The 22,556-nt window shown below is 43.5% G+C and overlaps 1 protein-coding gene across 1 annotated transcript in view; it reads right to left on the bottom strand.

The window, feature by feature from the left end:
• LOC124709029 overlaps nucleotides 1-22,556 on the bottom strand; it is a 737,074-nt gene that overhangs the window by 594,120 nt on the left and 120,398 nt on the right. The gene's annotated exons all lie outside the window — the stretch shown is intronic.

The raw sequence follows: 22,556 nt of genomic DNA, 5'->3' as shown, positions 1-22,556 counted from the left end.
TCCACGTAGGCAACAAAACATTGCATTCATAGGCAACAAGGCCTTTCTACGCAGCAGCTGACTCCATCTTCTCCACCGGCAATCGTTGCAGTCATTCACAATCACTGAGGAACAAATAACATTCTGAGAGTTTCCACGTATAGCCCGTGAGCGTACAAAGTCACATTTGCCGCCGAAGGGGTTGCCTAGTTGCAGGCACCGGCGCCCACAACTTCAGCACTCTGTAGCGTCGTTGGAATACGTTTCCGATCAAAGGTTCCTAACCTCTATTTGTTCCTCAAGGCATCCTGTAAAGCCCCTCGAAGTTTGTCGCAACATTAGTGCAACAACCTGTATATGAAACACAGGTTGCATTAACATACAGAAATGTCTATTTGTAGCAAAGTCTAGGGACTGAAGACATTTATGGCAGAACGGGAATGTCAGCTAGAATCATATGCGGATTGCAGCCAGAATGTCCAGATATAAAAACCATAATATGGCATCCAGCATGTTGAGATATCGTAAGCAAACTGCTGACTGATGGGACTGTTGACATCGTACTGTGGTGCAAGAACGAGAACATCACGCTTTGTAACAGTTACAGGGCGTCGCTGCACTTACAGCTTACAGGACCAAATTTGATAACAATGTAATAATAGTTATAATATAAAAGCAGGTTGAAAATTAGGTGGACTGATAAGATACCGAATGAAGAGGTTCTCTATAGAACCAGTGAAGACAGGAACAGATGGGAAACACTGACAAGAAGAAGGAACAGGATAATAGGACATGTGCTAAGATAGCAGGGAATAGCGTAAAAGAATAAAGTATTAGAAATGCAAACCAGTCATTAACTGTGACGTAGAAACAGTACGTTTGTGTACAATAAGAACACAGTACAGAAAGATATTAAGCAAAAGACGCTAATATACGTAAAACAGGAAACGATACTATCCCTCTCCCTCTCTGAGCAGAGCACAAGTAAAAGAGATTACGCTTAATTCTTGAAACAGGCAGCAGTCGTCAGATGGCCTACCATATCCCTCACGAATTGAAAAGATTGTACAACCTCTGCTAGTAACGAAAGCACAGCCTATCGACTTCAAAACATGTAAAAAGAATAACTATACACCAGATTCATAAACAAAACTCGTTTCTAATCCGTATCAGAATATAGAGACGTATTATGTATGCTGTATTTACGGAACCACAAATGACGAAGCTTCGTGAATAAAAGTGAACAGTGTCTCTTGTTACACTCTCTTAAATTTCAGTACTCTTAAGACAGAGAGAGAAAAATTACTGAAAATTAGTATACGAGGCATATTTAGAAATTAATTTTTGGTCGATTTTTGAGGGTTGGCAACACTGAGTGGTAGGGGGGGGGGGGGGGGGGTGGCGGATCTGCTGACCACAGCGAGCATCGTAGAAACACCTTAGTACGTAAACTCACGTTTTACTGGCCAGCAGCATGAAAAATGTCGATAAGAAATCCCGCCAAGTGTGAACCAAGGGCTGTGATTCGCATCATACTCACGGAAAGAATAACAGCTGCCGAAATCTTTCTGGTGAATCAAAACGATTTACGGTGAAGGTAATATGAGTCTTTAGGCAGAACAAATGTTCATGACGAACAGGGGAATGAAAGACCATCCATTTTGAGTGACGAGTTGGAACAGAAAATCGAGGAGGCTGCTCGTGAAGACTGCCGATTGACAGTGGATGAAATTTCTGCGATGTTTCCAGAACTCTTCAGAACTCCCTTATACGAGGCATAGAAACGCCAGGATACCGGAAACTGCGCAAGATGGGTCCCAAAACAGCTGACAGAGTGGAGGAAGAAAAATGGGTTCAGTAACGACCACCAGTTTCTTGAGCGAATTGAATTGGAATGTGAGGATTTTCTGAGGTCTGTTGTGACTGGAGATGAAACTTCGATGGCTTACAAGCCTGAGACGAAAAGAAAGTCGTCACAGTGGTGTCACTCCAATTCCTCAACGGCCAAAAAAATCGAAACCGCAATCTCGGGCCTCAGTATTTTCTGACAGAAAAGGCATCATTTTAGTCGCATTTCTACCTCAGTGGAGACCATCAATGCACAAAGGTATTAAGAGAGAAGGAGCGTTCAAAACAAAAGGAGAGGAATGCTGATGAGAGAATTGTGCTTGTTGCAGGACAACGCCCGTCCTCACAAAGCCTTAGCCACCAAAGCACTCTTGGACTCATTCGTTTGGGATATTTCGAACACACCCCCCATTCTGTATTCCGAATTGGCGCCTTCAGATTATCATCTTTTCATCTCCATAAAGGAACACATGAGAGTACTTAAACTTTCAATCTACAAGCTGGGGAAGAAAGGGGTTCTGACGTGAGGGAACGAGCTTGCGTGCGAGTTGTTCGCATAAAGTAGCAAGTGCGACGGCTCTCAAAATACATTAAAAGGGGTGGCAATTAAGTAGAAAAATAGTCAACAAGTATATCAACAGTATCCTGTAATTTTTTTCAAATACGCCTTTTCTAAATACACTACTGGCCATTAAAATTGCTACACCACGAGGATGACGTGCTACAGATACGAAATGTAACCGACAGGAAGAAGATGTTGTGATATGCAAATGATTAGCTTTTCAGAGCATTCACACAAGGTTGGCGCCGTTGGCGATACCTACAACGTGCTGACATGAGGAAAGTTTCCAACCGATTTCTCATACACAAACAGCAGTTGACCGGCGTTGCCTGGTGAAACGTTGTTGTGATGCCTTGCGTAAGGAGGAGAAACGAGTACCATCACGTTTCCGACTTTGATAAAGGTCGGACTGTAGCCTATCGCGATTGCGGTTTATCGTATCGCGACATTGCTGCTCGCGTTGGTCGAAATCCAATGACTGTTAGCAGAATATTTAATCGATGGGTTCAGGAGGGTAATACGGAACGCCGTGCTGGATCACAACGGCCTCGTATCACTAGCAGTCGAGATGACAGGCATCGTATCCGCATGGCTGTAATGGATCGTGTAGCCACGTCTCGATCCCTGAGTCAACAGATGGGGACGTTTGCAAGACAACAACCATCTGCACGAACAGTTCGACGACGTTTGCAGCAACATGGACTATCAGCTCGGAGACCATGGCTGCGGTTACCCTTGACGATGCATCGCAGACAGGAGCGCCTATGATGGTGAACTCAACGACGAACCTGGGTGCACGAATGGCAAAACGTCATTTTTTCGGATGAATCCAGGTTCTGTTTACAGCATCACGATGGTCGCATCCGTGTTTAGCGACAACGCGGTGAACGCACATTGGAAGCGTGTATTCGTCATCGCCATACTGGCGTATCACCCGGCGTGATGGTATGGGGTGCCTTTGGTTACGTGTCTCGGTCACCTCTTGTTCGCATTGACGGCACTTTGAACAGTGGACGTTACATTTCAGATGTGTTACGACCCGTGGCTCTACCCTTCATTCGATCCCTGCGAAGCCCTACATTTCAGCAGGATAATGCCCGACCACATGTTGCAGGTCAGGTCCTGTGCGGGCCTTTCTGGATACAGAAAATGTTCGACTGCTGCCCTGGCCAGTACATTCTCCAGATCTCTCACCAATTGAAAACGTCTGGTCAATGGTGGCCGAGCAACTGGCTCGTCACAATACGCCAGTCACTACTCTGATGAACTGTGGTATCGTGTTGAAGCTGCATGGGCAGCTGTACCTGTACACGCCATCCAAGCTCTGTTTGACTCAATGCCCAGGCGCATCAAGGCCATAGGTGGTTGTTCTGGGTACTGATTTCTAAGGATCTATGCACCCAAACTGCGTGAAAATGTAGTCACATGTCAGTTCCAGTATAATATATTTGTCTAATGAATAGCCGTTTATGATCTGCATTTCCTGTTGGTGTAGCAATTTTAATGGCCATTAGTGTAAATGTAAACATCTATTTCTGAACATACCTCGTGATTTACCGATCACAGAGGTGCGTAGTGGTACAACTGTCGTGGCTTATGACAAGTGTTTTGTAATCGTAATGATTCCGCCACACCTATAGAGTAATACTGCTAATAAACTTGCAGGCTCTAGTAGGTTGCTAACCTTGCGTTAGCGAGATACGTATGCAGCCTTTCTTGACTCACGACGTGTCTGTCAACGGTGGTCACTGTGTTAGAGTTCGGCCGCAAACGAGTGCCCACAGCGCAGCGGGAAGGCCTCGCCCGGCGAGAGGCGCGCCGCGGCTGTGGTGGGCGGACTGCATCCTCGCGTTTACGAGCGCCGCGCCGGAGTGGGCTGTTGCCGGCCCGGACGCGCCGCCGTCCGCTGTGTATGCCATACGGAGCGTTCGCCCGAAATAGCGACGCTTTTCACCCCGTCCGCGGCCTGACAGCTCCCGTAGTGCCCTCGCCGCTCGTAAAGTGACGGCTTTATTTTCTCTCTTTCCGTGTGGTTTGTTGTAGTCTGCACCGCGGCTTTGTGGTCGCGTTCCGCCCCTCCGGACCCCTGAACTCGGCACGCTGCACGTCCGCACCGCTGTAACGTGCCGGCAACGTTCACCTTATCCACCTCTGCCAGAGGTACGCTCGGGACAGACAGTAAATAACTTTTATTGCGGATGGAGATGTTTGCATTTAAGATTCATATCTGCCTAGTAAATATGTCAAAGAAGTATATTTTCGGTCTTCCGCGAAACGAATGCCTACTTTCGAAATTGAGACTGCAAAATGATTATTATAAGGAACAAGAAGTCTCCCCGGAAATGTTACTCTTACTTTAGTTACGAATGACAAAAGAAAAAAGGAACTGTGCAACCCCCCCCCCCATACACCTCCCGCCCCCCTCCTCCGTGTTCTCCAAACGTAACTACTAAATGAATTTCCGGGAATCTGCAGTAGGATTGTGGAACATATATTGTGTTCGAACATTGTGGATTACCTCTAAGAAAACAATCTCTTGATACACATGCGACACTGATTCGCTAAACATCGTTCTTGTGAAACACAGCTAGCTCATTAGTCACGAGAAGTAATAGCCGCAATCGACAGGGGATCTCGAATGGATTCCATAATTTCAGATTTCCGGAAGGCTTTTGACACGGTTTGTCACAAGCGACTTCTGATCAAACTGCATGCCTATGGAATATCGTTTCAGTTATGCGACTGAATGCGTGTCAGAGAGGCTACAGTGAGTAGTAACTGACGTAAAGCCATCTACTAAAGCAGAAGTTATAGCTGGCATTCCCCAAGAAACTGTTACAGGTCCTCTGCTTTTCGTTATCTATATAAACGATGTAGGACACAAGCTGAGCATCTCTTTTACGTTGCTTTCAGATTATGCCGTTATTTACCTTCCAGTTCATATGATCAAAATCCGATCTCGGAAACTGACATACGGCAGGGAGAGCGGTGTGCTGACCACATGACCCTCCATATCCGCATCCAATGACGTGTATGAGCTGAGGATGACGCGGCGGCCGGTCGGTAGCGTTGGACCTTCATAGCCTGTTCGGGAGGAGTTTAGTTTAGTTTATAGTTCATATGATCAAAAACCACTGAAAAATGATTTATACAGATGATTCGTATGGCTATTCACGCCCGCCCGGTTAGCCGTCCTGTGTAACGCACGGCTTTCCGGATTGGGAAGGAGCGCCTGGTCCCCTGCACGAATCCGCCAGGCGGACCTGTGTCGAGATACGGTGAGCCGGTCAGTCTGTGGATGGTTTTTAGGCGGTTTTCCATCTGCCTCAGCGAATGCGGGCTGGTTCCCCTTATTCTGCCTCATCTACACTGTGGCGGCGATTGCTGCGCAAACAAGTTCTCCGCGTACGCGTACACAACCATTACTCTACCACGCAAGCATAGAGGTTACACTCAACTCGTGTGAGACGTTCCCTGGGGGGGGGGGGGGGGGGGGAGGGGGCCGAACCGCACAATAACACTGAAAGAGTGGTTCGGTGTGGGGCGGCGTAGGGATGAAGTGGAGTGGTCTGCGGTAGTCGTCGTGGAATTGTGGAACACTGCGGCTGCGGCGAGGACGCAGCCTCACCGTCGTTTCTAGGCCCCCAGTTAACATACAATACAATACAATAAATGGCTATTCACCCTCAATAGTTAAAAGAGTGAGGTGATCAGCATGAGTACAAAAATGAATCTGCCAAATTACGACTAGCCAATAAAATACACTAATCTAAAGGATTGCAATTCAACTAAATACTTAGGGATTACAGTTACGAATAGCTTAAATTCGAACCATCAGATAGATAATGTTGAGGGGAAGGCAAAGCAAAGACTGCGTTTTATTGGCAGAACATTTAGAAAATACAATAGATCTACTAAAGAGACCTCCTATTCTGGAGTATTGCTGCGCGGTATAGAATCTGCACTACATAGAATTTACAGAGGAAATCGAAAAACTTCAAAGAAGGGCAGTTCGTTTTGTATTATCGTGAAGTACGGGAGAGAATGTCATTGATACGATACAGGAATTGTGGTGGCAGCTTTCGAAACAATGACGTTTCTGTTTGCGCACCATTTTTTCATCTCTCCTCCGAAACCGACAATATTTTGTTGGCGCTCACCTACAAAGAGTGAAATGATCATCGAAATACAGAACAAGAAATCAGAGCTTGCACAGAAAGATTTAAATGTGCCTTTTTCCCGGGCGCTGTTTGAGAGTGGAATAGTAGAGAAAGAGTTTGAAAATGCTACGATAAGCCCTTTCCAGGCACTTGACTGTGAATTGCAGAGTAATCATGAAGATGAAGATGTAGATGTAGAATGATAAATCCTAACCATAACATCGAGCACAACACAGGTAGTGACCGTTGATCAACTTAACACTATAACACATACTCAATTCAAACTGCACAAAGAGTATAAAAGGTGTTGGCTGAGTCTGAACAGCGCTGACAGATTTACAGGGTGAACAGTAATTCTTTTGATATAGGTGACACTTGGCCTCCAGTGGATCGTCGCAGAACAATTCGATTCTTCAACTATCTTTGAGAGCGATTTGGCTCAAATGACTCTGAGCGCTATGGGACTTAACATCTATGGTCATCAGTCCCCTAGAACTTAGAACTACTTAAACCTAACTAACCTAAGGACATCACACACATCCATGCCCGAGGCAGGATTCGAACCTGCGACCGTAGCAGTCGCGCGGCTCCGGACTGAGCGCCTAGAACCGCTAGACCGCCGTGGCTGCCGAGAGCGGTTTGTTCTAAAAGCAACTTTACACTAGTGAAAAAGCACTTGATAAGGGATGAGTGTTGTGTTCGTATTGAAAGCTTCTCCTTTGACTCGTGGTCATCGCTGTTAGCACCAAGTAAATGGCTTTTACCCCTTTCGCCCTCAAGTATCTCTATCCTGTCTTAGGTTTTATCCCGGCAGTTTTGCTGCTTAAGCCTTCATGTAGTGCAGGCAGGGTGGCTTACTCAAGGGACTACTGAGCCTTTAGGAAAGGAAGATTAGGATTTAACATCCCTTGGACGACAAGGTTGAGCCCAAGCTCATACTGGGCTACAATGGAGAAGAAAATCATATACGTTATTTCCAAAGGAATCACCCTGCCACGCCATCTTACGTGATGCACGGCAGCAGCATAAAGCCTATATGCTACGGCCTGCATGTAATTTGAACGAACGTATACGGTAATCCACATTTCTTAACCGATTGATTCTCTACGTTTTTTTCTTTGTTTTCTGGTGACACGAATCCCATTCCTCCGCCAACCCTTAATCTTAGGGTAGTACTTGCACCCATCGTCCTCTGTCGTTTGTTATTTATATTCCAACCTGTGTCTTCCCTCACAGTTTCTACCCTGTACAGCTCCCTCACGTACCATGGAAGTTATCCATCGACGTCTTAACACTTATTCCATCATCCTGCCTTTTCTTCCAGTTAGGGCTTTCACATGTCAGTTTCCTCCCCGGTTCCGCGGAGCAGCTCAATCTGTTTAATTTCCGGTATTCTTCTCTAACGTCATATTTACAACGCTTCGATTCTCTTCTTTGCCAGTTCTTACATAGTCCATCATATAGAATAAGAACATTTTCTGAAGTTTCTCCTCAAATAAAGACGCACGTGCATTTCATACTAGTGGAAATGAGAGTTTGGCGTCATTGGCCGAGAGACCCCTTACGGGGCAGATCCGGCCACCTTGGTGCAGGACTTATTACATTCGACGCCACACTGGGCAATCTGCGCGCCGGATGGGGATGAAATGATGATGAAAACAACACAACACTCAGTCCCTGAGCGGAGAAAATCCCCGATCGAGCTGGGAATCCAACCCGGGCCCCTTGGGACGGCAGTCCGTCACGCTGACCATTCAGCTATCGGGCCGGACTTCGTACTAGTAGACTCCTTTTAGCGACGAAGCCCCTCTTTGTCTTTGCTGGTCTACTTATTAAGTTCTTTCTATCTCCCTCAGTCGTTATTTTACTAGACTGAAAATAATGGCTTTCAGTGTATATCCTCATCTACTGCAAAGTCGCTTCCCATACACTGATCTTTAAGGATACGAATGTCCAGCTGTTTCACGGGTACAGATTTAAAATATTGACGTATTCTGCTGCGATTAAGTGAAAAATCAATTGCAGGTGATGATAATAATAAGCATCTTATCACTGACCACCCTTTTCTGAGCTAGCAAAAATTGTTTGTGACATTTCTGGTCCAGTGCGTCAGATAACGACCAGCATGTTTTGTGTAACATCGCGGACGATATGACTTCTTACGGCACCGCCTTATCAGACTGACCCTGCTTTCCCAAATGTCAAATCTGTGGCTGACAGCTCAACATTTCTTCGAAATAGCGCGATGCTCTAGAATTCGTTTAAGAACGTCGCAGCGAGCCTGTCGCACAAACATCCTACACATTCTAAAAGCGGTGTAATTTATTGCCATTAGAACGAGTGGAATTTATTAACCGTCAGCGAAGTTTTTGGATTCTAACATTTACGCTTGTATTTCAGCGTCCTAACATAAAACAAATGAATTTATACAAACTTGTAGAAGAAAGACAGCTTAGTATGGGGTATACACATATAAAAGTCTAAGTTAACTGTACCACCACATAGCAGCACGTTATTTATAACAGTGTGCCAGAGAGTAATTTATACCGCAGTTGCTAAAAATCAAGGAAGAGACACATATATATTGAGGTTGCAAAATTTATGCATGAAATGTAAAGAGACCTAACGAAAAGGCAAATGAAATGCCAGAAAAACTGAAACGTATAAATCGAATCCACAGAAATAAACGTAGAGTACATTGTAAAACAGCTCACAGTGTAGCAACGGAAGCAAAAAGACAAGCGCGTGCAGCAACGTATGTCTCTGTTGCATCTCATAACAGCTCTTTGGAATTCAAAGTGCAACTTCCCCTGTCTACCCAGTGCTGTTGTAGATATTCTCTCTTGTAGATATTCTTCCAAGCACAATGTCACCCACTAGCATGAAATCATAATTGGTTGCACGGGCATTGGGACATTCGTAGGATCAAGCGATCCATCGCGACAGACCTGGACGTTAAAAAAGTGAGGAGGTTGGTTCATAATAATGCATACTCTGAACAGACACTTCCTTTTACGACAGCTTTCCTTGTAACACATCTTTAATAGAGGATAACCTAATGCCGTTTGGCGCATAGCGAAGGGTACCCTGCACCACTGTTAGTCATTCCCTTTCCTGCCCCAATCTCAAATGGAGCGAAGGAAAAACGATTATCCGCTGATTTCTCTCGTCTCGGCTCTCCTTACGTGAGATGTATGTTAGTGAGAGCAGGATCGCTCTGCAGTCTGTCACAAATGCCGTGTCTCTCAATATCCTTAATCGTGTTTCGTGAAAAGAACGTTTTCTTCCTTCCAGGGATCCACGGAGCAGATCACCGAATATTTCCGTAACATTCAAATGCTGATCGAAACAGTCGGCAAGGAATCTGACATCACGCCTCTGAACTGCTTCGTTGTACTGCTTTGATCCGATCGGGTGGGGATCCCAAACAGTCGAGCATTACTCAAGAATGGGTTGTACAAGTGTTCTGTATGCGATCTCATCTATAGATGAACTACGCTTTCCTAGAATTCTTCCAATAAACCGAAGACGACCATTCGCCTTACCTACTACCGACCTTGCGTCCTCGTTCCATTTTAGTGCTCTTTGCAACGTTACGCCTACATATTTAATACATGTGACTGCTCTTTGCAACGTTACGCCTAGATATTTAGTTTATGTGACTATCAAGCCACGCATCATCAATCCTGTATTTAAACACTACAAGATCATTTTTCCTACTCCTCTTTATTAAATCGTATTTTCCCACATTAAGAGAAAGCTGCCATTCATCACAGCAAATAATAATTCTAGCCAAGTCATCCATTGACACGCTTTCCACTATACGAGATCAAGGTGGGCAGTGCTTGACATGAAATTTAAGACTGCATTTTTAGGTCAGATATGCAGTTTTTCGGTGTAGTCCTCGTATATGTCAACGCACTTAGACCAACGAAGAGATTCCGTTCCTGAAGTGCGCTTATGAATGTCTACAAAATATCACGTTCTGGCTGTTATGACATCTTGATTGGTAGCAAAATATTTTACAGCCACATTTTCTGTAGATGTGGAAATACGTCGAAGACATTGGTTGGTAAATCTAGTGGATGAGACGAATGTTCCAAAACTTTGCAATGAAAATCTCTAAGAATCCTTAATGCCAAAGCACCTTTGATTGTTCTGATGAATTTGGTTTCTTTTGCAGTCCGAACCTCTTCTCACATTCGTACACTCGTTAGTTTCTTCCAGTCAAGATAGACGACAGTTAATGTTATTTTCGTCAATTTTCGGAACTATCAGCCTAGATTACGGGGCTTACTGCTCACGGTTCCACCAGTAGCATGTCATTTTCTACTAAAGCCAAGCTGAGTTTAATGTGGAAAGCATCGTCGCAGATTATTAGTGCAATATAGATACGTGAAATGTAGTCCATATTACTCAAAACGTATACCAGACAGATCAAACACAGTGTGACTAGCATCACGCAACGGGCGTATTGTTTTTGGGTAGCTTTTGATGCTCCTCCACAAACTCCTCCAGCGGTAATGTAGTCATGCTATAGTGGACAGAGACGGTCATAGAGATGCCGAATATACTCATGGTAATCTGGGGTCACTCGAAATGCAGATCGGACCACATTTAATCCCTTCATGAGGATAGTTCTGTGTGATGTTGATGTACAATGGCAGAAACGTTAGGTAACCATGATAGCTTTAGTAACCGGCGAACGCCTAGCGGAGGCGCGCAGAGTAAATTGCTCTGTCCTGCTGGAAAACCGTCGAGCGGTTCTAGGCGCTTCAGTCCGGAACCGCGCTGCTGCTGCGGTCGCAGGATCGAATCCTGCCGCGGGCATGGGTGTGTGTGATGTCCTTAAGTTGGTTAGGTTTAAGTAGTTCTAAGTATAGGGGACTGATGACCTCAGATGTTAAGTCTCGTAGTGCTTAGAGCCATTTGAACCATTTTGCTGGAAAATCATACGTCTCCAGAATACGCTGGATGGCGATCTTGACCTATCCTGCGCTTCTCAGTGTTTCCCGAGCAAAACCTAGGTATGTAAGGTCATTCTAGCCTTTTTTTGGGTCATCAGTCTTCTGACTGGTTTGATGCCGATCGCCACGAATTCCTCTCCTGTGCCAACCTCATCCCAGAGTAGCACTTAACACCTACGTCCTCCGTTATCTGTCGGATGTATTCCAGTCTCTGTCTTCCTAGACAGCTTTTAACCTCTACAGCTCCGACTAGTACCGTGAAAGTCACTCCCTCATGTCCCTTCTCCTTGTTAGTGTTTTCCACATATTCATTTCCTGTCCGATTCTGCGCAGAACCTCCTCATTCCTCATCTTATCAGTCCACCTAATTTTCAACATTCGTCGGTAGAACCACATCCCAAATGCTTCGATTCTCTTCTGTTCCTGTTTTCCCACAGTCAATATTTCACTACCATACAACGCTGTACTCCAGACGTACATTCTCAGAAATTACTATCTCAAATTACACTTCTCTTGCCCAGGAATGCCGTTTTTGCCATTGCTAGTCTGCTTTTGACGTCCTCCTTGCTCCGTCCGTCATTGATTACTTTACTGCCTAGGCAGCAGAATTCCTTAACTTCACCTGCTTCGTGACCATCAGTAGTGATGTTAAGTTTCTCGCTGTTCTCATTTCTACTACTTCTCATTACCTTCGTCTTTCTTCGATTTACTCACAGTCTATACTCTTCCGTTCAGCAGATCATGTAATTCTTCTTCACTTTCACTCAGAATAGCAATGTCATCAGCGAATCGTATCACTGATACCCTTTCACCTTGAATTTTAATCCCAATCCTGAACCTTTCTTTTACTTCCCTGTCTTGCACCCTTGTTAATCCGAGCACTTCGCTCTTAATCGTCCACTCTTATTATTCCCTCTTGGCACTTGTAAATATTGTATATTGCCCGTTTCTCCGTATAACTTACCCCTATTTCTCTCAGAATTTCGAACATCTTGCACCATATTACATTGTCGAAGGCTTTCTCCAGATCGACAAATCCTATGAACGTGTCTTGATTTTTCTTTAGTCTTGCTTCCATTATCAACCGTAATTGCCTCTCTCGTGCTTTTACCTTTCCTAAGGCCGAACTGATCCTCATCTAGCACATCCTCAGTTTTCTTTTCCATTCTTCGGTATATTATTCTTGTCAGCAACTTGTATGCATAAGCTGTTAAGCTGATTGTGCGATAATTATCACACTTGTCAGCTCATGCAGTCTTAGGAATTGTGTGGATGATATTTTTTCGAAAGTCAAATAGTATGCCGCCAGACTCATACAATCTACATATCAACGTGAATAGTTGTTTTGTTGCCACTTCCCCCAATGAGTTTAGAAATTCTGATGGAATTTTATCTATCCCTTCTGCTTTATTTGATCTTCACGCCTTTATAACTCTTTTAAATTCTGAATCTAATACGGGATCCCCTATCTCTTCTAAATCGACTCCTTTTTCTTCTTCTATCACCTCGGACAAATCTGTCCCCTCATAGAGGCTTTCGATGTAGTCTTTGCACCTATCCGGTCTCTCCTCTACATGTAACAGGATGGTCCCCGTTGCACTCTTAATGTAACCACCCTTGCTTTTAATGACACCGAAGGTTGTTTTGACTTTCCTGTATGCTGAGTCTATCCTTCCGAAATTCATTTCTTTTTCGATGTCTTCACATTTTTCCTGCAGCCATTTCGTCTTAGCTTCCCTGCACTTCCTGTTAATTTCATTCCTCAGAAACCTGTATTTCTGTATTCCTGAGTTTGCCGGAACATTTCTGAACTTACTACTTTCATCGATCAATTGAAGTAGTTCTTCTGTTACCCATGGTTTCTCCGCAGTTACTTTCTTTGTACCTATGTTTTCCTTTCCAACTTCTGTGATGGCCCCTTTTAGAAATGTCCGTTCCTCTTCAACTATACTACCTACTGACAAGGGGACCCTATATAGTGTAAATACGGATTTTGATGCGCTTCAAATATGTTGTAGAGGCACTTACTCTGAGTACCTGACTATCCGATTTTTTTAGCAACGGGCCTTAGTTTTTGAGAAAACCGATTTTGAAGTTCATTGCGCACTTTGTATGTCCGTAACATCAGAGCCATTTCCATTATGTCAGCGTAGCGCAGCGGTAAAGGTTCATGGCTGCCGCGATGGAGGTACTGTGTTCGAATCCTGCTCGTGTACTTTTTTTTTTTTCAAAATCGACCGAATGTTTCAATTTTATTTCAAAGAATATCAACAAGTGTGCGAAGTTATAAAGTAGTATTTAGTTATTAATTTTTCAAATATTCATTCCGTTTGTAGTTCGCAGTTGGAGTTCCAAATGTTCGTACAACGGTCGCTTCTTGTATTACCTGAAATCGATCTCCGCCCATTATCATTCCCTCTCGCGTGAGGGAGAGCTCCTAGGCCAATGAGGATGCGAGTTGCATTCCTTTACGTTCGCATCTAACTACAGCGCCAGTTACTCGCAAAGCGTCTCTAGTGCTGTGTGTTAGAAAAATTCTGTGAAACGGAAGGACCAAGTGGTTCTGCAGTAGTGCAGCTAGAAGATCAATAAGTAGAGGAGCTGAACGAAGAATCAAAAGGCGAAATCACAAATTCCATTAAATACGCCGAAAATCTACTCCGCGATCTGAATCTCGTAACGAATACACTGTCTTGCGTGATATCTGCCAATTCCGTTTCAATTTGCGATGAGATATGTATCGCAATTCAGGATCTCTTGGCCGAAAGACAGATCATTATTGATGATGAATTGACAGATTTCAACGAAGAGGATGAATTGGGAGAATTTGATGCGAACCACAAACGGAATGAATAATTGAAAAAATTAATAACTAAATACATCTTTATAATTTCGCACACCTTACACTGTTTGTTGATATTCTTTTAAATAAAATTGAAAAATTTGGTCAATTTTGAAAAGAAAAATTACACGAACAGGATTCTTTTTTTGTAACCATTTATATTTATTTAAATTATTAACAACAATACATTAAAAAACATTTCTTTCTATTAGCCTATACTATTCCTAGAGTTGCCGAACATGGTACCTCCAGCGCGGTAGCCATGAACCTTTACCGCTGCGATACTCTGACATATTCAAAATACCTCTAATGTTAAAGATACACAAAGCGCGCACTGAACTTCAAAATCGATTTTCTCAAAAACCAACTCCCGTCGCTAGAAAACCGGATAGCCAGGTACTCAAGGTAAGTGCCTCTACAACGTATTTGAAACGCATCAAAATCCGTGATTTACAGAATGGAGGGTCCCCTTGTGAGCTATTCCTTATTGCTGTATCTATAGCCTTAGAGAATTTCTAGCGAATTTCGTCATTCTTTAGTACTTCCGTATCCCACTTCTTCGCGTATTGATTCTTCCTGATTAATGTCTTAAACATCAGCCTACTCTTCATCACTACTGCATTGTGATCTGTGTCTACATCTCCTCCTGGATACGCCTCACGATCCAGTATCTGATTTCGGAATCTCTGTCTGACCATGATGTAAATTAACTGAAATCTTCCCGTATCACCCGGGCTTTCGAAGTAGACCTCCTCCTCTTGTGATTCTTGAACAGAATATTCCCTATTACTAGCTGAAATTTATTACAGAACTCAATTAGTATTTCTCCTCTCTCATTCCTTGTCCCAAGCCCATATTCTCCTGTAACTTTTTCTTCTACTTTTTCTTCTACAACTGTATTCCAGTTCCCCATGACTATTCGATTTTCATCTCTCTTTACATACTGTATTACTCTTTACATACTGTATTACCCTCTAAATGTCCTCATATACTTTCTTTGTCTCTTGATCTTCAGCTTGCGACGTCGGAATGAATACCTGAACTATCATTGTCGGAGTTGCATTGCTGTCGATTCTGATGAAACAACCCTATCTCTGAACTGTTCACAGTAACACACTCTTGGCCCTACCTCCCTTTCATAACGAATCCTACTCCAGTTATACCATTACCTGCTGCTGTTCATATTGCCCTGTACTCATCTGACCAGAAAGTCTTGTCTTCTTTCCTTTTCACTACACTGACCCCTACTATATTTAGATTGAGCCTTTGTATTTCCTTTTTTCAGATTTTGTAGTTTCCCTACCACGTTCAAGCTTCTGACATACCACTCCCCGACTCGTAAAATATTATCAAATGGTTCAAATGGCTCTGAACACTATGGGACTTAACATCTACGGTCATCAGTCCCCTAGAACTTAGAACTACTTAAACCTAACTAACCTAAGGACATCACACACATCCATACCAGAGGCAGGATTCGAACCTGCGACCGTAGCGTAGAATGTTATCCTTTAGTTGATTATTCAGTCTTTTTCTCATGGTCACCTCCCCTTTGGCAGTCCCCCCCGAAGATCCGATTGGGGGACTATTCCGGAATCTTTTGCCAATGGAGAGATTATCATGACACTTTTTCAATTACGGGCCACGTGTCCTGTGGATGCACGTTTCTTGTCGTTAATGCAATGGTTTCCATTGCCTTCTGCATCCTCATGCCATTGATGATTGCTGATTCTTCCGCCTTTAGGGGCAGTTTCCAAAATGGTTCAAATGGCTCTAAGCATTATGGGACTTAACATCTGAAGTCATCAGTCCCTTAGACTTAGAACTACTTAAACATAACTAACCTAAGGACATCACACACATCCATGCCCGCGGCAGGATGCGAACCTGCGACCGTAGGTTCCGGACTGAAGCGCCTAGAACCGCTCGGCCACAGCGGCCGGCAAGGCAGTTTCCCACCCCAAGACAAGAAAGTGCCCTGAACCGCTGTTCGCTCCTCCGCCCTCTTTTACAAGGCCATTGGCAGAATGAGGGTGACTTCTTATGCGGAAGTCTTCAGCCGACAATGCTGATTATTAATCATAATTTAAGAGGTGGCGTGTTTCTAACCCGGACCAAGGACGTTTTGATTACCCCTTTCTTTCTTGTTTTATGTCATTTTGTGCGTTGCATTTGTTCGGTGCGGACGTCCCATGACATCTGTTGAAGTTCGTCATTGATCTATTCACTTTTTCTTTTTTTCTTTTCTTTTTTATTACAGTGGGCACCTAACCCTCTGACCGAACACGCTGAGCTACCATGTCGGCACTATCACTCTCCAAACCCTTATGGCAGAGGCTATCCTGTGTGCTGGTCTCTTAGCGACTCAGGCAGTTATCAGTCTACCGTCAACGACGCTGAAGCAGAATCCGCCCCTTTCTACTAACACTAATTTGTGTGTGATGTACTCTACGAGGTAGCGTGACTGGCATCACCGTTGTTCGAAAATGAGCTTCTAGCAAGAAGTTCCCGATGGTCCCTACTGTTATTCTGGGTCCTAAATTGTGTTGTGGCCACTGCGTTATCATAAATGGTCGCCTTTCTGGTGAGGCGTCAATGCGTGAAATTATGTGCATTTGTCATCCAGAACTTGGACGACAAGCTAGTGCACCGCCTTGAACCAGGCACTAGCATTGACAAACATCTGAAGTATTAATCAGGACCATCCAACCTCACACATGGACCCACTATTAGACATCGTTAATTTCCCTTAACTGCACAGATCGTGCTTTTAACGCTGTCATGCCATGTTGAGACCCAGAACATCACGCAATTCTTCAAGTAAGCCACATACCTTGTCTGATCACACTCCTATTAGTGAACATTAACATGAGGCGTGCCCACCATGCTCCTTACACAGTACCTACTCCGTCTACGCCACGAAGCTTTGAAGCATTGCTTTTACTGGCCTATCTCAGTGCCCATGCAAACACTTCCTCTGGTGACTATATCGGCGTACCTTGTGTATATCTATGTGCATGAGCATGTGAACGCGATGTATGTTTGGTGTTTGGGAGGGGGGGGGGGGGTGGAAGGGAGGCGGATAGCATTCAAAATATCAGTCTCACTATCAGACACACAAACCTATCGAGCTGCTAATCTGTTTAGCAAACTTGGAAACGAGTACGAAAAGTGAAGGTAGTAAATATTATGACTTCTGACCAGGGTAATCAACCTTTCTTTACCTATACTCCACTTCTGTATCTCTGTCAGCAGTAAAATTTTAGAACTGCCCACCCTTTCCACAGTAATGGTGATTCACAAAGTAGGGAAGTAACTTCACTATAAAATTTATAAAATAGCGTTACAGCAAGTTAAAACATGTAATAATAATTACTTAGCAAACACTTTGTCAAAATTATATGAAAAACTAATGATTTTTTTTAAATTTCTTACCACATACCACCCACCATTAAAGCTGAAACGCCAACTAGTGGGTGATAGGGACCGTGCTGACTACCACTGAACTAGACGCTCCGACTTTTAGCTGTGTAGAAAACTTTTGATGCAGACAGCTTCCTCGCTCAGTATTTCTAAGTTGAAAAATAGCAAATAAACAGCAAAATTTACATATTAAATTGCATTAGAGGGTGCATCCTTTGCTAAACTATGTAATGATACTATGAGATGTAGTGCTTTGGGTCTGTGTTCTATTATTAAGAAGGCTTTTGTTCGCCGCGTCCTTAGCGACTTTATGGCAACACCTGGGCAATGCCAAATGGTGAACATAAGAAGGGCATCACGCTAACAATTGACCTCGGGTTTGATGAAGACATTGTTCCCCGAAAGGTGGACTGATCCGTACCACCGGTTCTCCACCGCCGTAAGGTCTACTCAATCAGTGCAAAAAGTTTCGAGACTTGATTAATAAAATATAGAAAAGAGTTAAGATGGTGATTTCAGTGCTTCAAGTGTTCTACCCCCCCCCCCCCCCCCCCCCCAACACTTGAGTGCAACGCACAAACCGTTCATACAAATGGGTGAAACTGCCAGAAAAGTCCTGCTCTGGAATGTTGTCCAGCTCGAGTTACACATTCGCTTCAGTATCGTTTTTTTGTCGTAAAAGCGTTAACCCTTCATGCGTCTTTCTGCACTTCGTCGTTTTTTGGTTGTAATAACACACAATTCTCGTCACTCGTGATGATTTTTTCCAGAAGAGGTTTGCTTGCTAGATAATAGTGGTTAACCTTCAACTGTTAACCAATCACCTACCTAAAGCGAAAAGTGTACATCGATAAAGGAAGCGTAGATGTGGACTTCGACACAAAAAGACGGTAGTTTAAGGCTGTTATGAGTCCGTTTCATACTGAGTTGAATCGCTCCGGAACAAAAATGAGATAGTTATGCCTGTAACATACATCTGCATCTACATGGATACTCTGCAAATCACATTTAAGTGCCTGGCAGAGGGTTCATCGACAGGCTTTTATACTCGATCTTCCGTTAACGATACGAAAGACTCTAAAATGACGACTTCCTAGTTCTATTCGAAGTACCCTGCCTTGTGATACTAGCGTACTTGAAATTTGAAAATTCTAGTATACCTGATCACAAAATGAGGTAATTGGAGGCATTTAATCTGAGCAGCAGAATTATAGTAGTATGCTGACGGCCGTTCCTACTATTATTACATGCTGTTACTGCTGTCGTCGGAGACATCCGGCATAGTGCAACATGGCGGATGTCGCTCAAACTGAGTGTTATTGGTGCGTGAAATTACTGTGCTGGTCATTGCCTGAGAAGACTACACGCTATTTTGCGAGGTATGGCACATTTAACGGAACAGGAAAGGGTTACAAGCCACGCTGATTTATACGGAGGCGCGCTCATTACATCGACCGCGACGTTGTTAAAGTTAATTAGATACGCCAAATTACAGGAGCCATAGGTTGGCTCTTCACTTCATAAGAATAGCCACATACTGCTAACTCTACAACATGTTGGCAGTCATTAGCGATAGAATTGCATACCACGGATGAACAGTGCAGAATATGATAACGCCGGAGGAGAAAACATTGGGAACATTTTCAGTTTGGTTGTACCTAAGCATTTCAATATTATCTAGGAAGCTGAACTACGAAGTGAAGAAAGAATAGAAATATTTGCTAGGGGGAATTAAATACCTTGCCAGATAAAGGAAAGGCGTAATAGGAGTTAAAGAGTAGAAAACTTGTGACTATAAGGATGATTAAAGAAAAAAAAACTGTTACGGAAAACAAGGCAACCATCAAAGACAAAGATAGATTTCTCGGAAAAATATAGTACGAACGTGATAGATTATGCTGAGTAAGAAAAACTATCCTTAAATACTTTCACGACGATGTGTGAACGTATGATGAAAATTTCGTTCGATAAACAACTGAAACCCATTACAGCCCGAACAAAAATCAGAAAGTCGAATTAGTAGATTCTTCTGTCACTTCTTGGCAGAACAATCTCACATTGAAAACAGAGGATCTGTGTTTCGTTCCAGTAAAAAATGGTTCAAATGGCTCTAAGCATTATGGGACTTAACATCTGAGGTCGTCGGTCCCCAAGACTTAGAACTTCTTAAGCCTAACTAACCTAAGGACATCACATACATCCATCCCGAGGCAGGATTCGAATCTGCGACCGTAGCAACAGCACGGTTCCCGACTGAAGCACTTAAACTGCTCGGCCACAGCGACCGACTGTTCCAGTAATATTCCTTCATTACTAACCGATTCAGCGTCATCTGATCCTGGCCTAATAAGCCGATATGCAGACCTCAGTAAAAAGTTTAGAGGAAGGCATTAAAAAAAACTAAATCAGGAAATTCGTCGGCTTGACATTACATTTCATCGACTAAAGTGGCAATGAGACTAACAAACCGAGATATAAATGACCAAGCATTCAAGGATTTGCTTAAATCAATTGAATTACGTGAATGACATGGAATTCACGGAGGTAACTCGTATTAAATAAATGAAACTTTAATGATACGAAAGGCTATCAGTTAAATAACAGTCAGAAATGCTGAACCGTCTCCTAACGGAGATGTCCGCATGTAGCTTCGACCGACGGTTGCTCCCAGGCTATGAAATCAGCCACGACATTTATCCATCCTGTCAGCTACAGCGCCTGCCTCCCTATCCTACACCACATCAGGGCTTTCCCCACTCGCTACTTCCTTTACCATGCAGCGGCCCACACACAAGTCCCCTACGCTATTTTCGTCTCCTATCATCCACATCCTACTTACTTCAACCTTCGCAATTATTTACAACTTAATGGAGCCCTTTATTTGCAGTCACACCATATGATCCTACAAAACGCCAAACCTCCCCTGTTTTCCAGGGAAGTTCCTTCAACTTTTAACAAATGTGCACTTTTTTAAAACTTTTTAAACATTCCTGCGCCTATATTCTGGAATTGAGAACTATTTATGTTTGTTAAAAAATAATGCTAAGAGACCCAGTGTCAATGAAAGTTAGAGTCAGGTCTGGAAGCATGCTCAGAAAGTCTAATGGCTTAGGTGACTTATGAGGAAAAGCGGAAATCCTGGTTTGTGACCCGATCTGGTACAAATTTTCATTGGTCACGGAATGTTCATTTCATTAAATATTCGTATGGTGCATGAGATGAATAAGAAACACAGTTAATGGCATTCCGGAAGTAACGCCAAATTAGGTGTACGATTTATTCAAAGCATGTAGGCTACTGTGGACGGTGATTCGATAGCAAAGCAGCGAGGCAAAGTACTAGGAAGAAAGTTATTTCTGATCTTCTCAAGCATTACTTTTGGATAGAATCTTGGAAACTGCACAATATTTCAACGAGTCAGTTGCTCGTCGTGTTCAGGAGTGACTGAGAAGACGATCAGTTGCCCCTCTCAAATATTTTGTAGTTTCCATGGCGCAGTTCGACGCAACCCCTCAGAACCTCGCAAGCAGTTATTACGCCGGGAAAGCCTCAAAGACAAGAAGGTTTGCAGAGATTTTGCGAAAGAACATAATTTCCCAAAAGCGGGAAAAGCAGTAACGGTACTTACTTCACTACAAAGGGGACAAACAATACATTGAAGAAGGATGAGCACTTCAGTCTCCCCTACGTAATGTACAAGATATTCTCTAAAATTACTACCAACCACGTAGATAAAACACTAGATTTTTATCAAGGGAAGGAACAAGCTCTTTATACTAATGGATGTGGCGAATTGAATCATTTTCACGTCATGAATGAGACTATAATGAGCGTGTATACCACTTACTCTAACTTTCATAGATTTTGACAAAGTTTTTATCTATACGAACAGCCCTTGAGAAACTGAGGATTGATCCAACCTTATGGTACTATACTTAAGATTGTATACATCAATGCTATACTTTCCGTCATACTGGCAGTGGATACAGATTGAGAACCCCTTCTCCCCATTTGAGGGTCTTTACCTATCAAAATATACTGCGAGATATTTTTACTCTTGAGTGCTCAAAATGTTCCGCAACAGCAATTGTTTCTGTTATCTGACTGTCCGATCTGTGGAAGTTACCATATTTGTGTGTAAAACAATAGGCGTCCATTGCTGTAGCCATATATGATCAATAATTTTATTCCCTGCAGCTCCTCAATACCAGAAGCTGCGAATTTAACCACTAATTTGATAAAACCGGACGCCTTGAAACCGACTAGAAGACGCTGTACCCAACATGTGCAGGAATCGTTCGATACGTCAATCCAGCTTCCCTCAGGCTCAAAACGCGATCCCGTTCAAGTGGCTGAGGCGGTTGAACGGGTACAGTGTATCGGTGGTGTGTCGCTGCTTTGAACTGTGGAGCGTGAAACATTCCCACACATGTAGACCGGGTTCTGCACGTACAGGCGTCAAGATCGATGCATTATGTGTGAACAACCTAACGTCATCGAGAGAGGAAATCCGGGCACATGTTGCACCTTTTGCACCTTGTGTGTGATCAGGGGACATTGGGAATCGCCTACTTGCAACAGCATTAAGTTCACGTGTGCCTCTGTTAGACTACCACAGACACCACGACACGGTCGGGCATGGTTATTCTGATGTCATGGAAGAGAATACAGAAGAAAGAAATAGCGCTCTGTTGTCTTCATTGATGAGATTAGTTTCTCTCTGCATGCTCTGTTGTCTTCACCGATGAGATTAGGTTCTCTCTGCATGCGAATGA

The sequence above is a fragment of the Schistocerca piceifrons genome, chromosome 1 (assembly GCF_021461385.2).
Source record: "Schistocerca piceifrons isolate TAMUIC-IGC-003096 chromosome 1, iqSchPice1.1, whole genome shotgun sequence".
NCBI classification, from domain to species: Eukaryota; Metazoa; Arthropoda; class Insecta; order Orthoptera; family Acrididae; genus Schistocerca; species Schistocerca piceifrons.
This window is presented reverse-complemented; position numbering and strand designations above follow the sequence as displayed.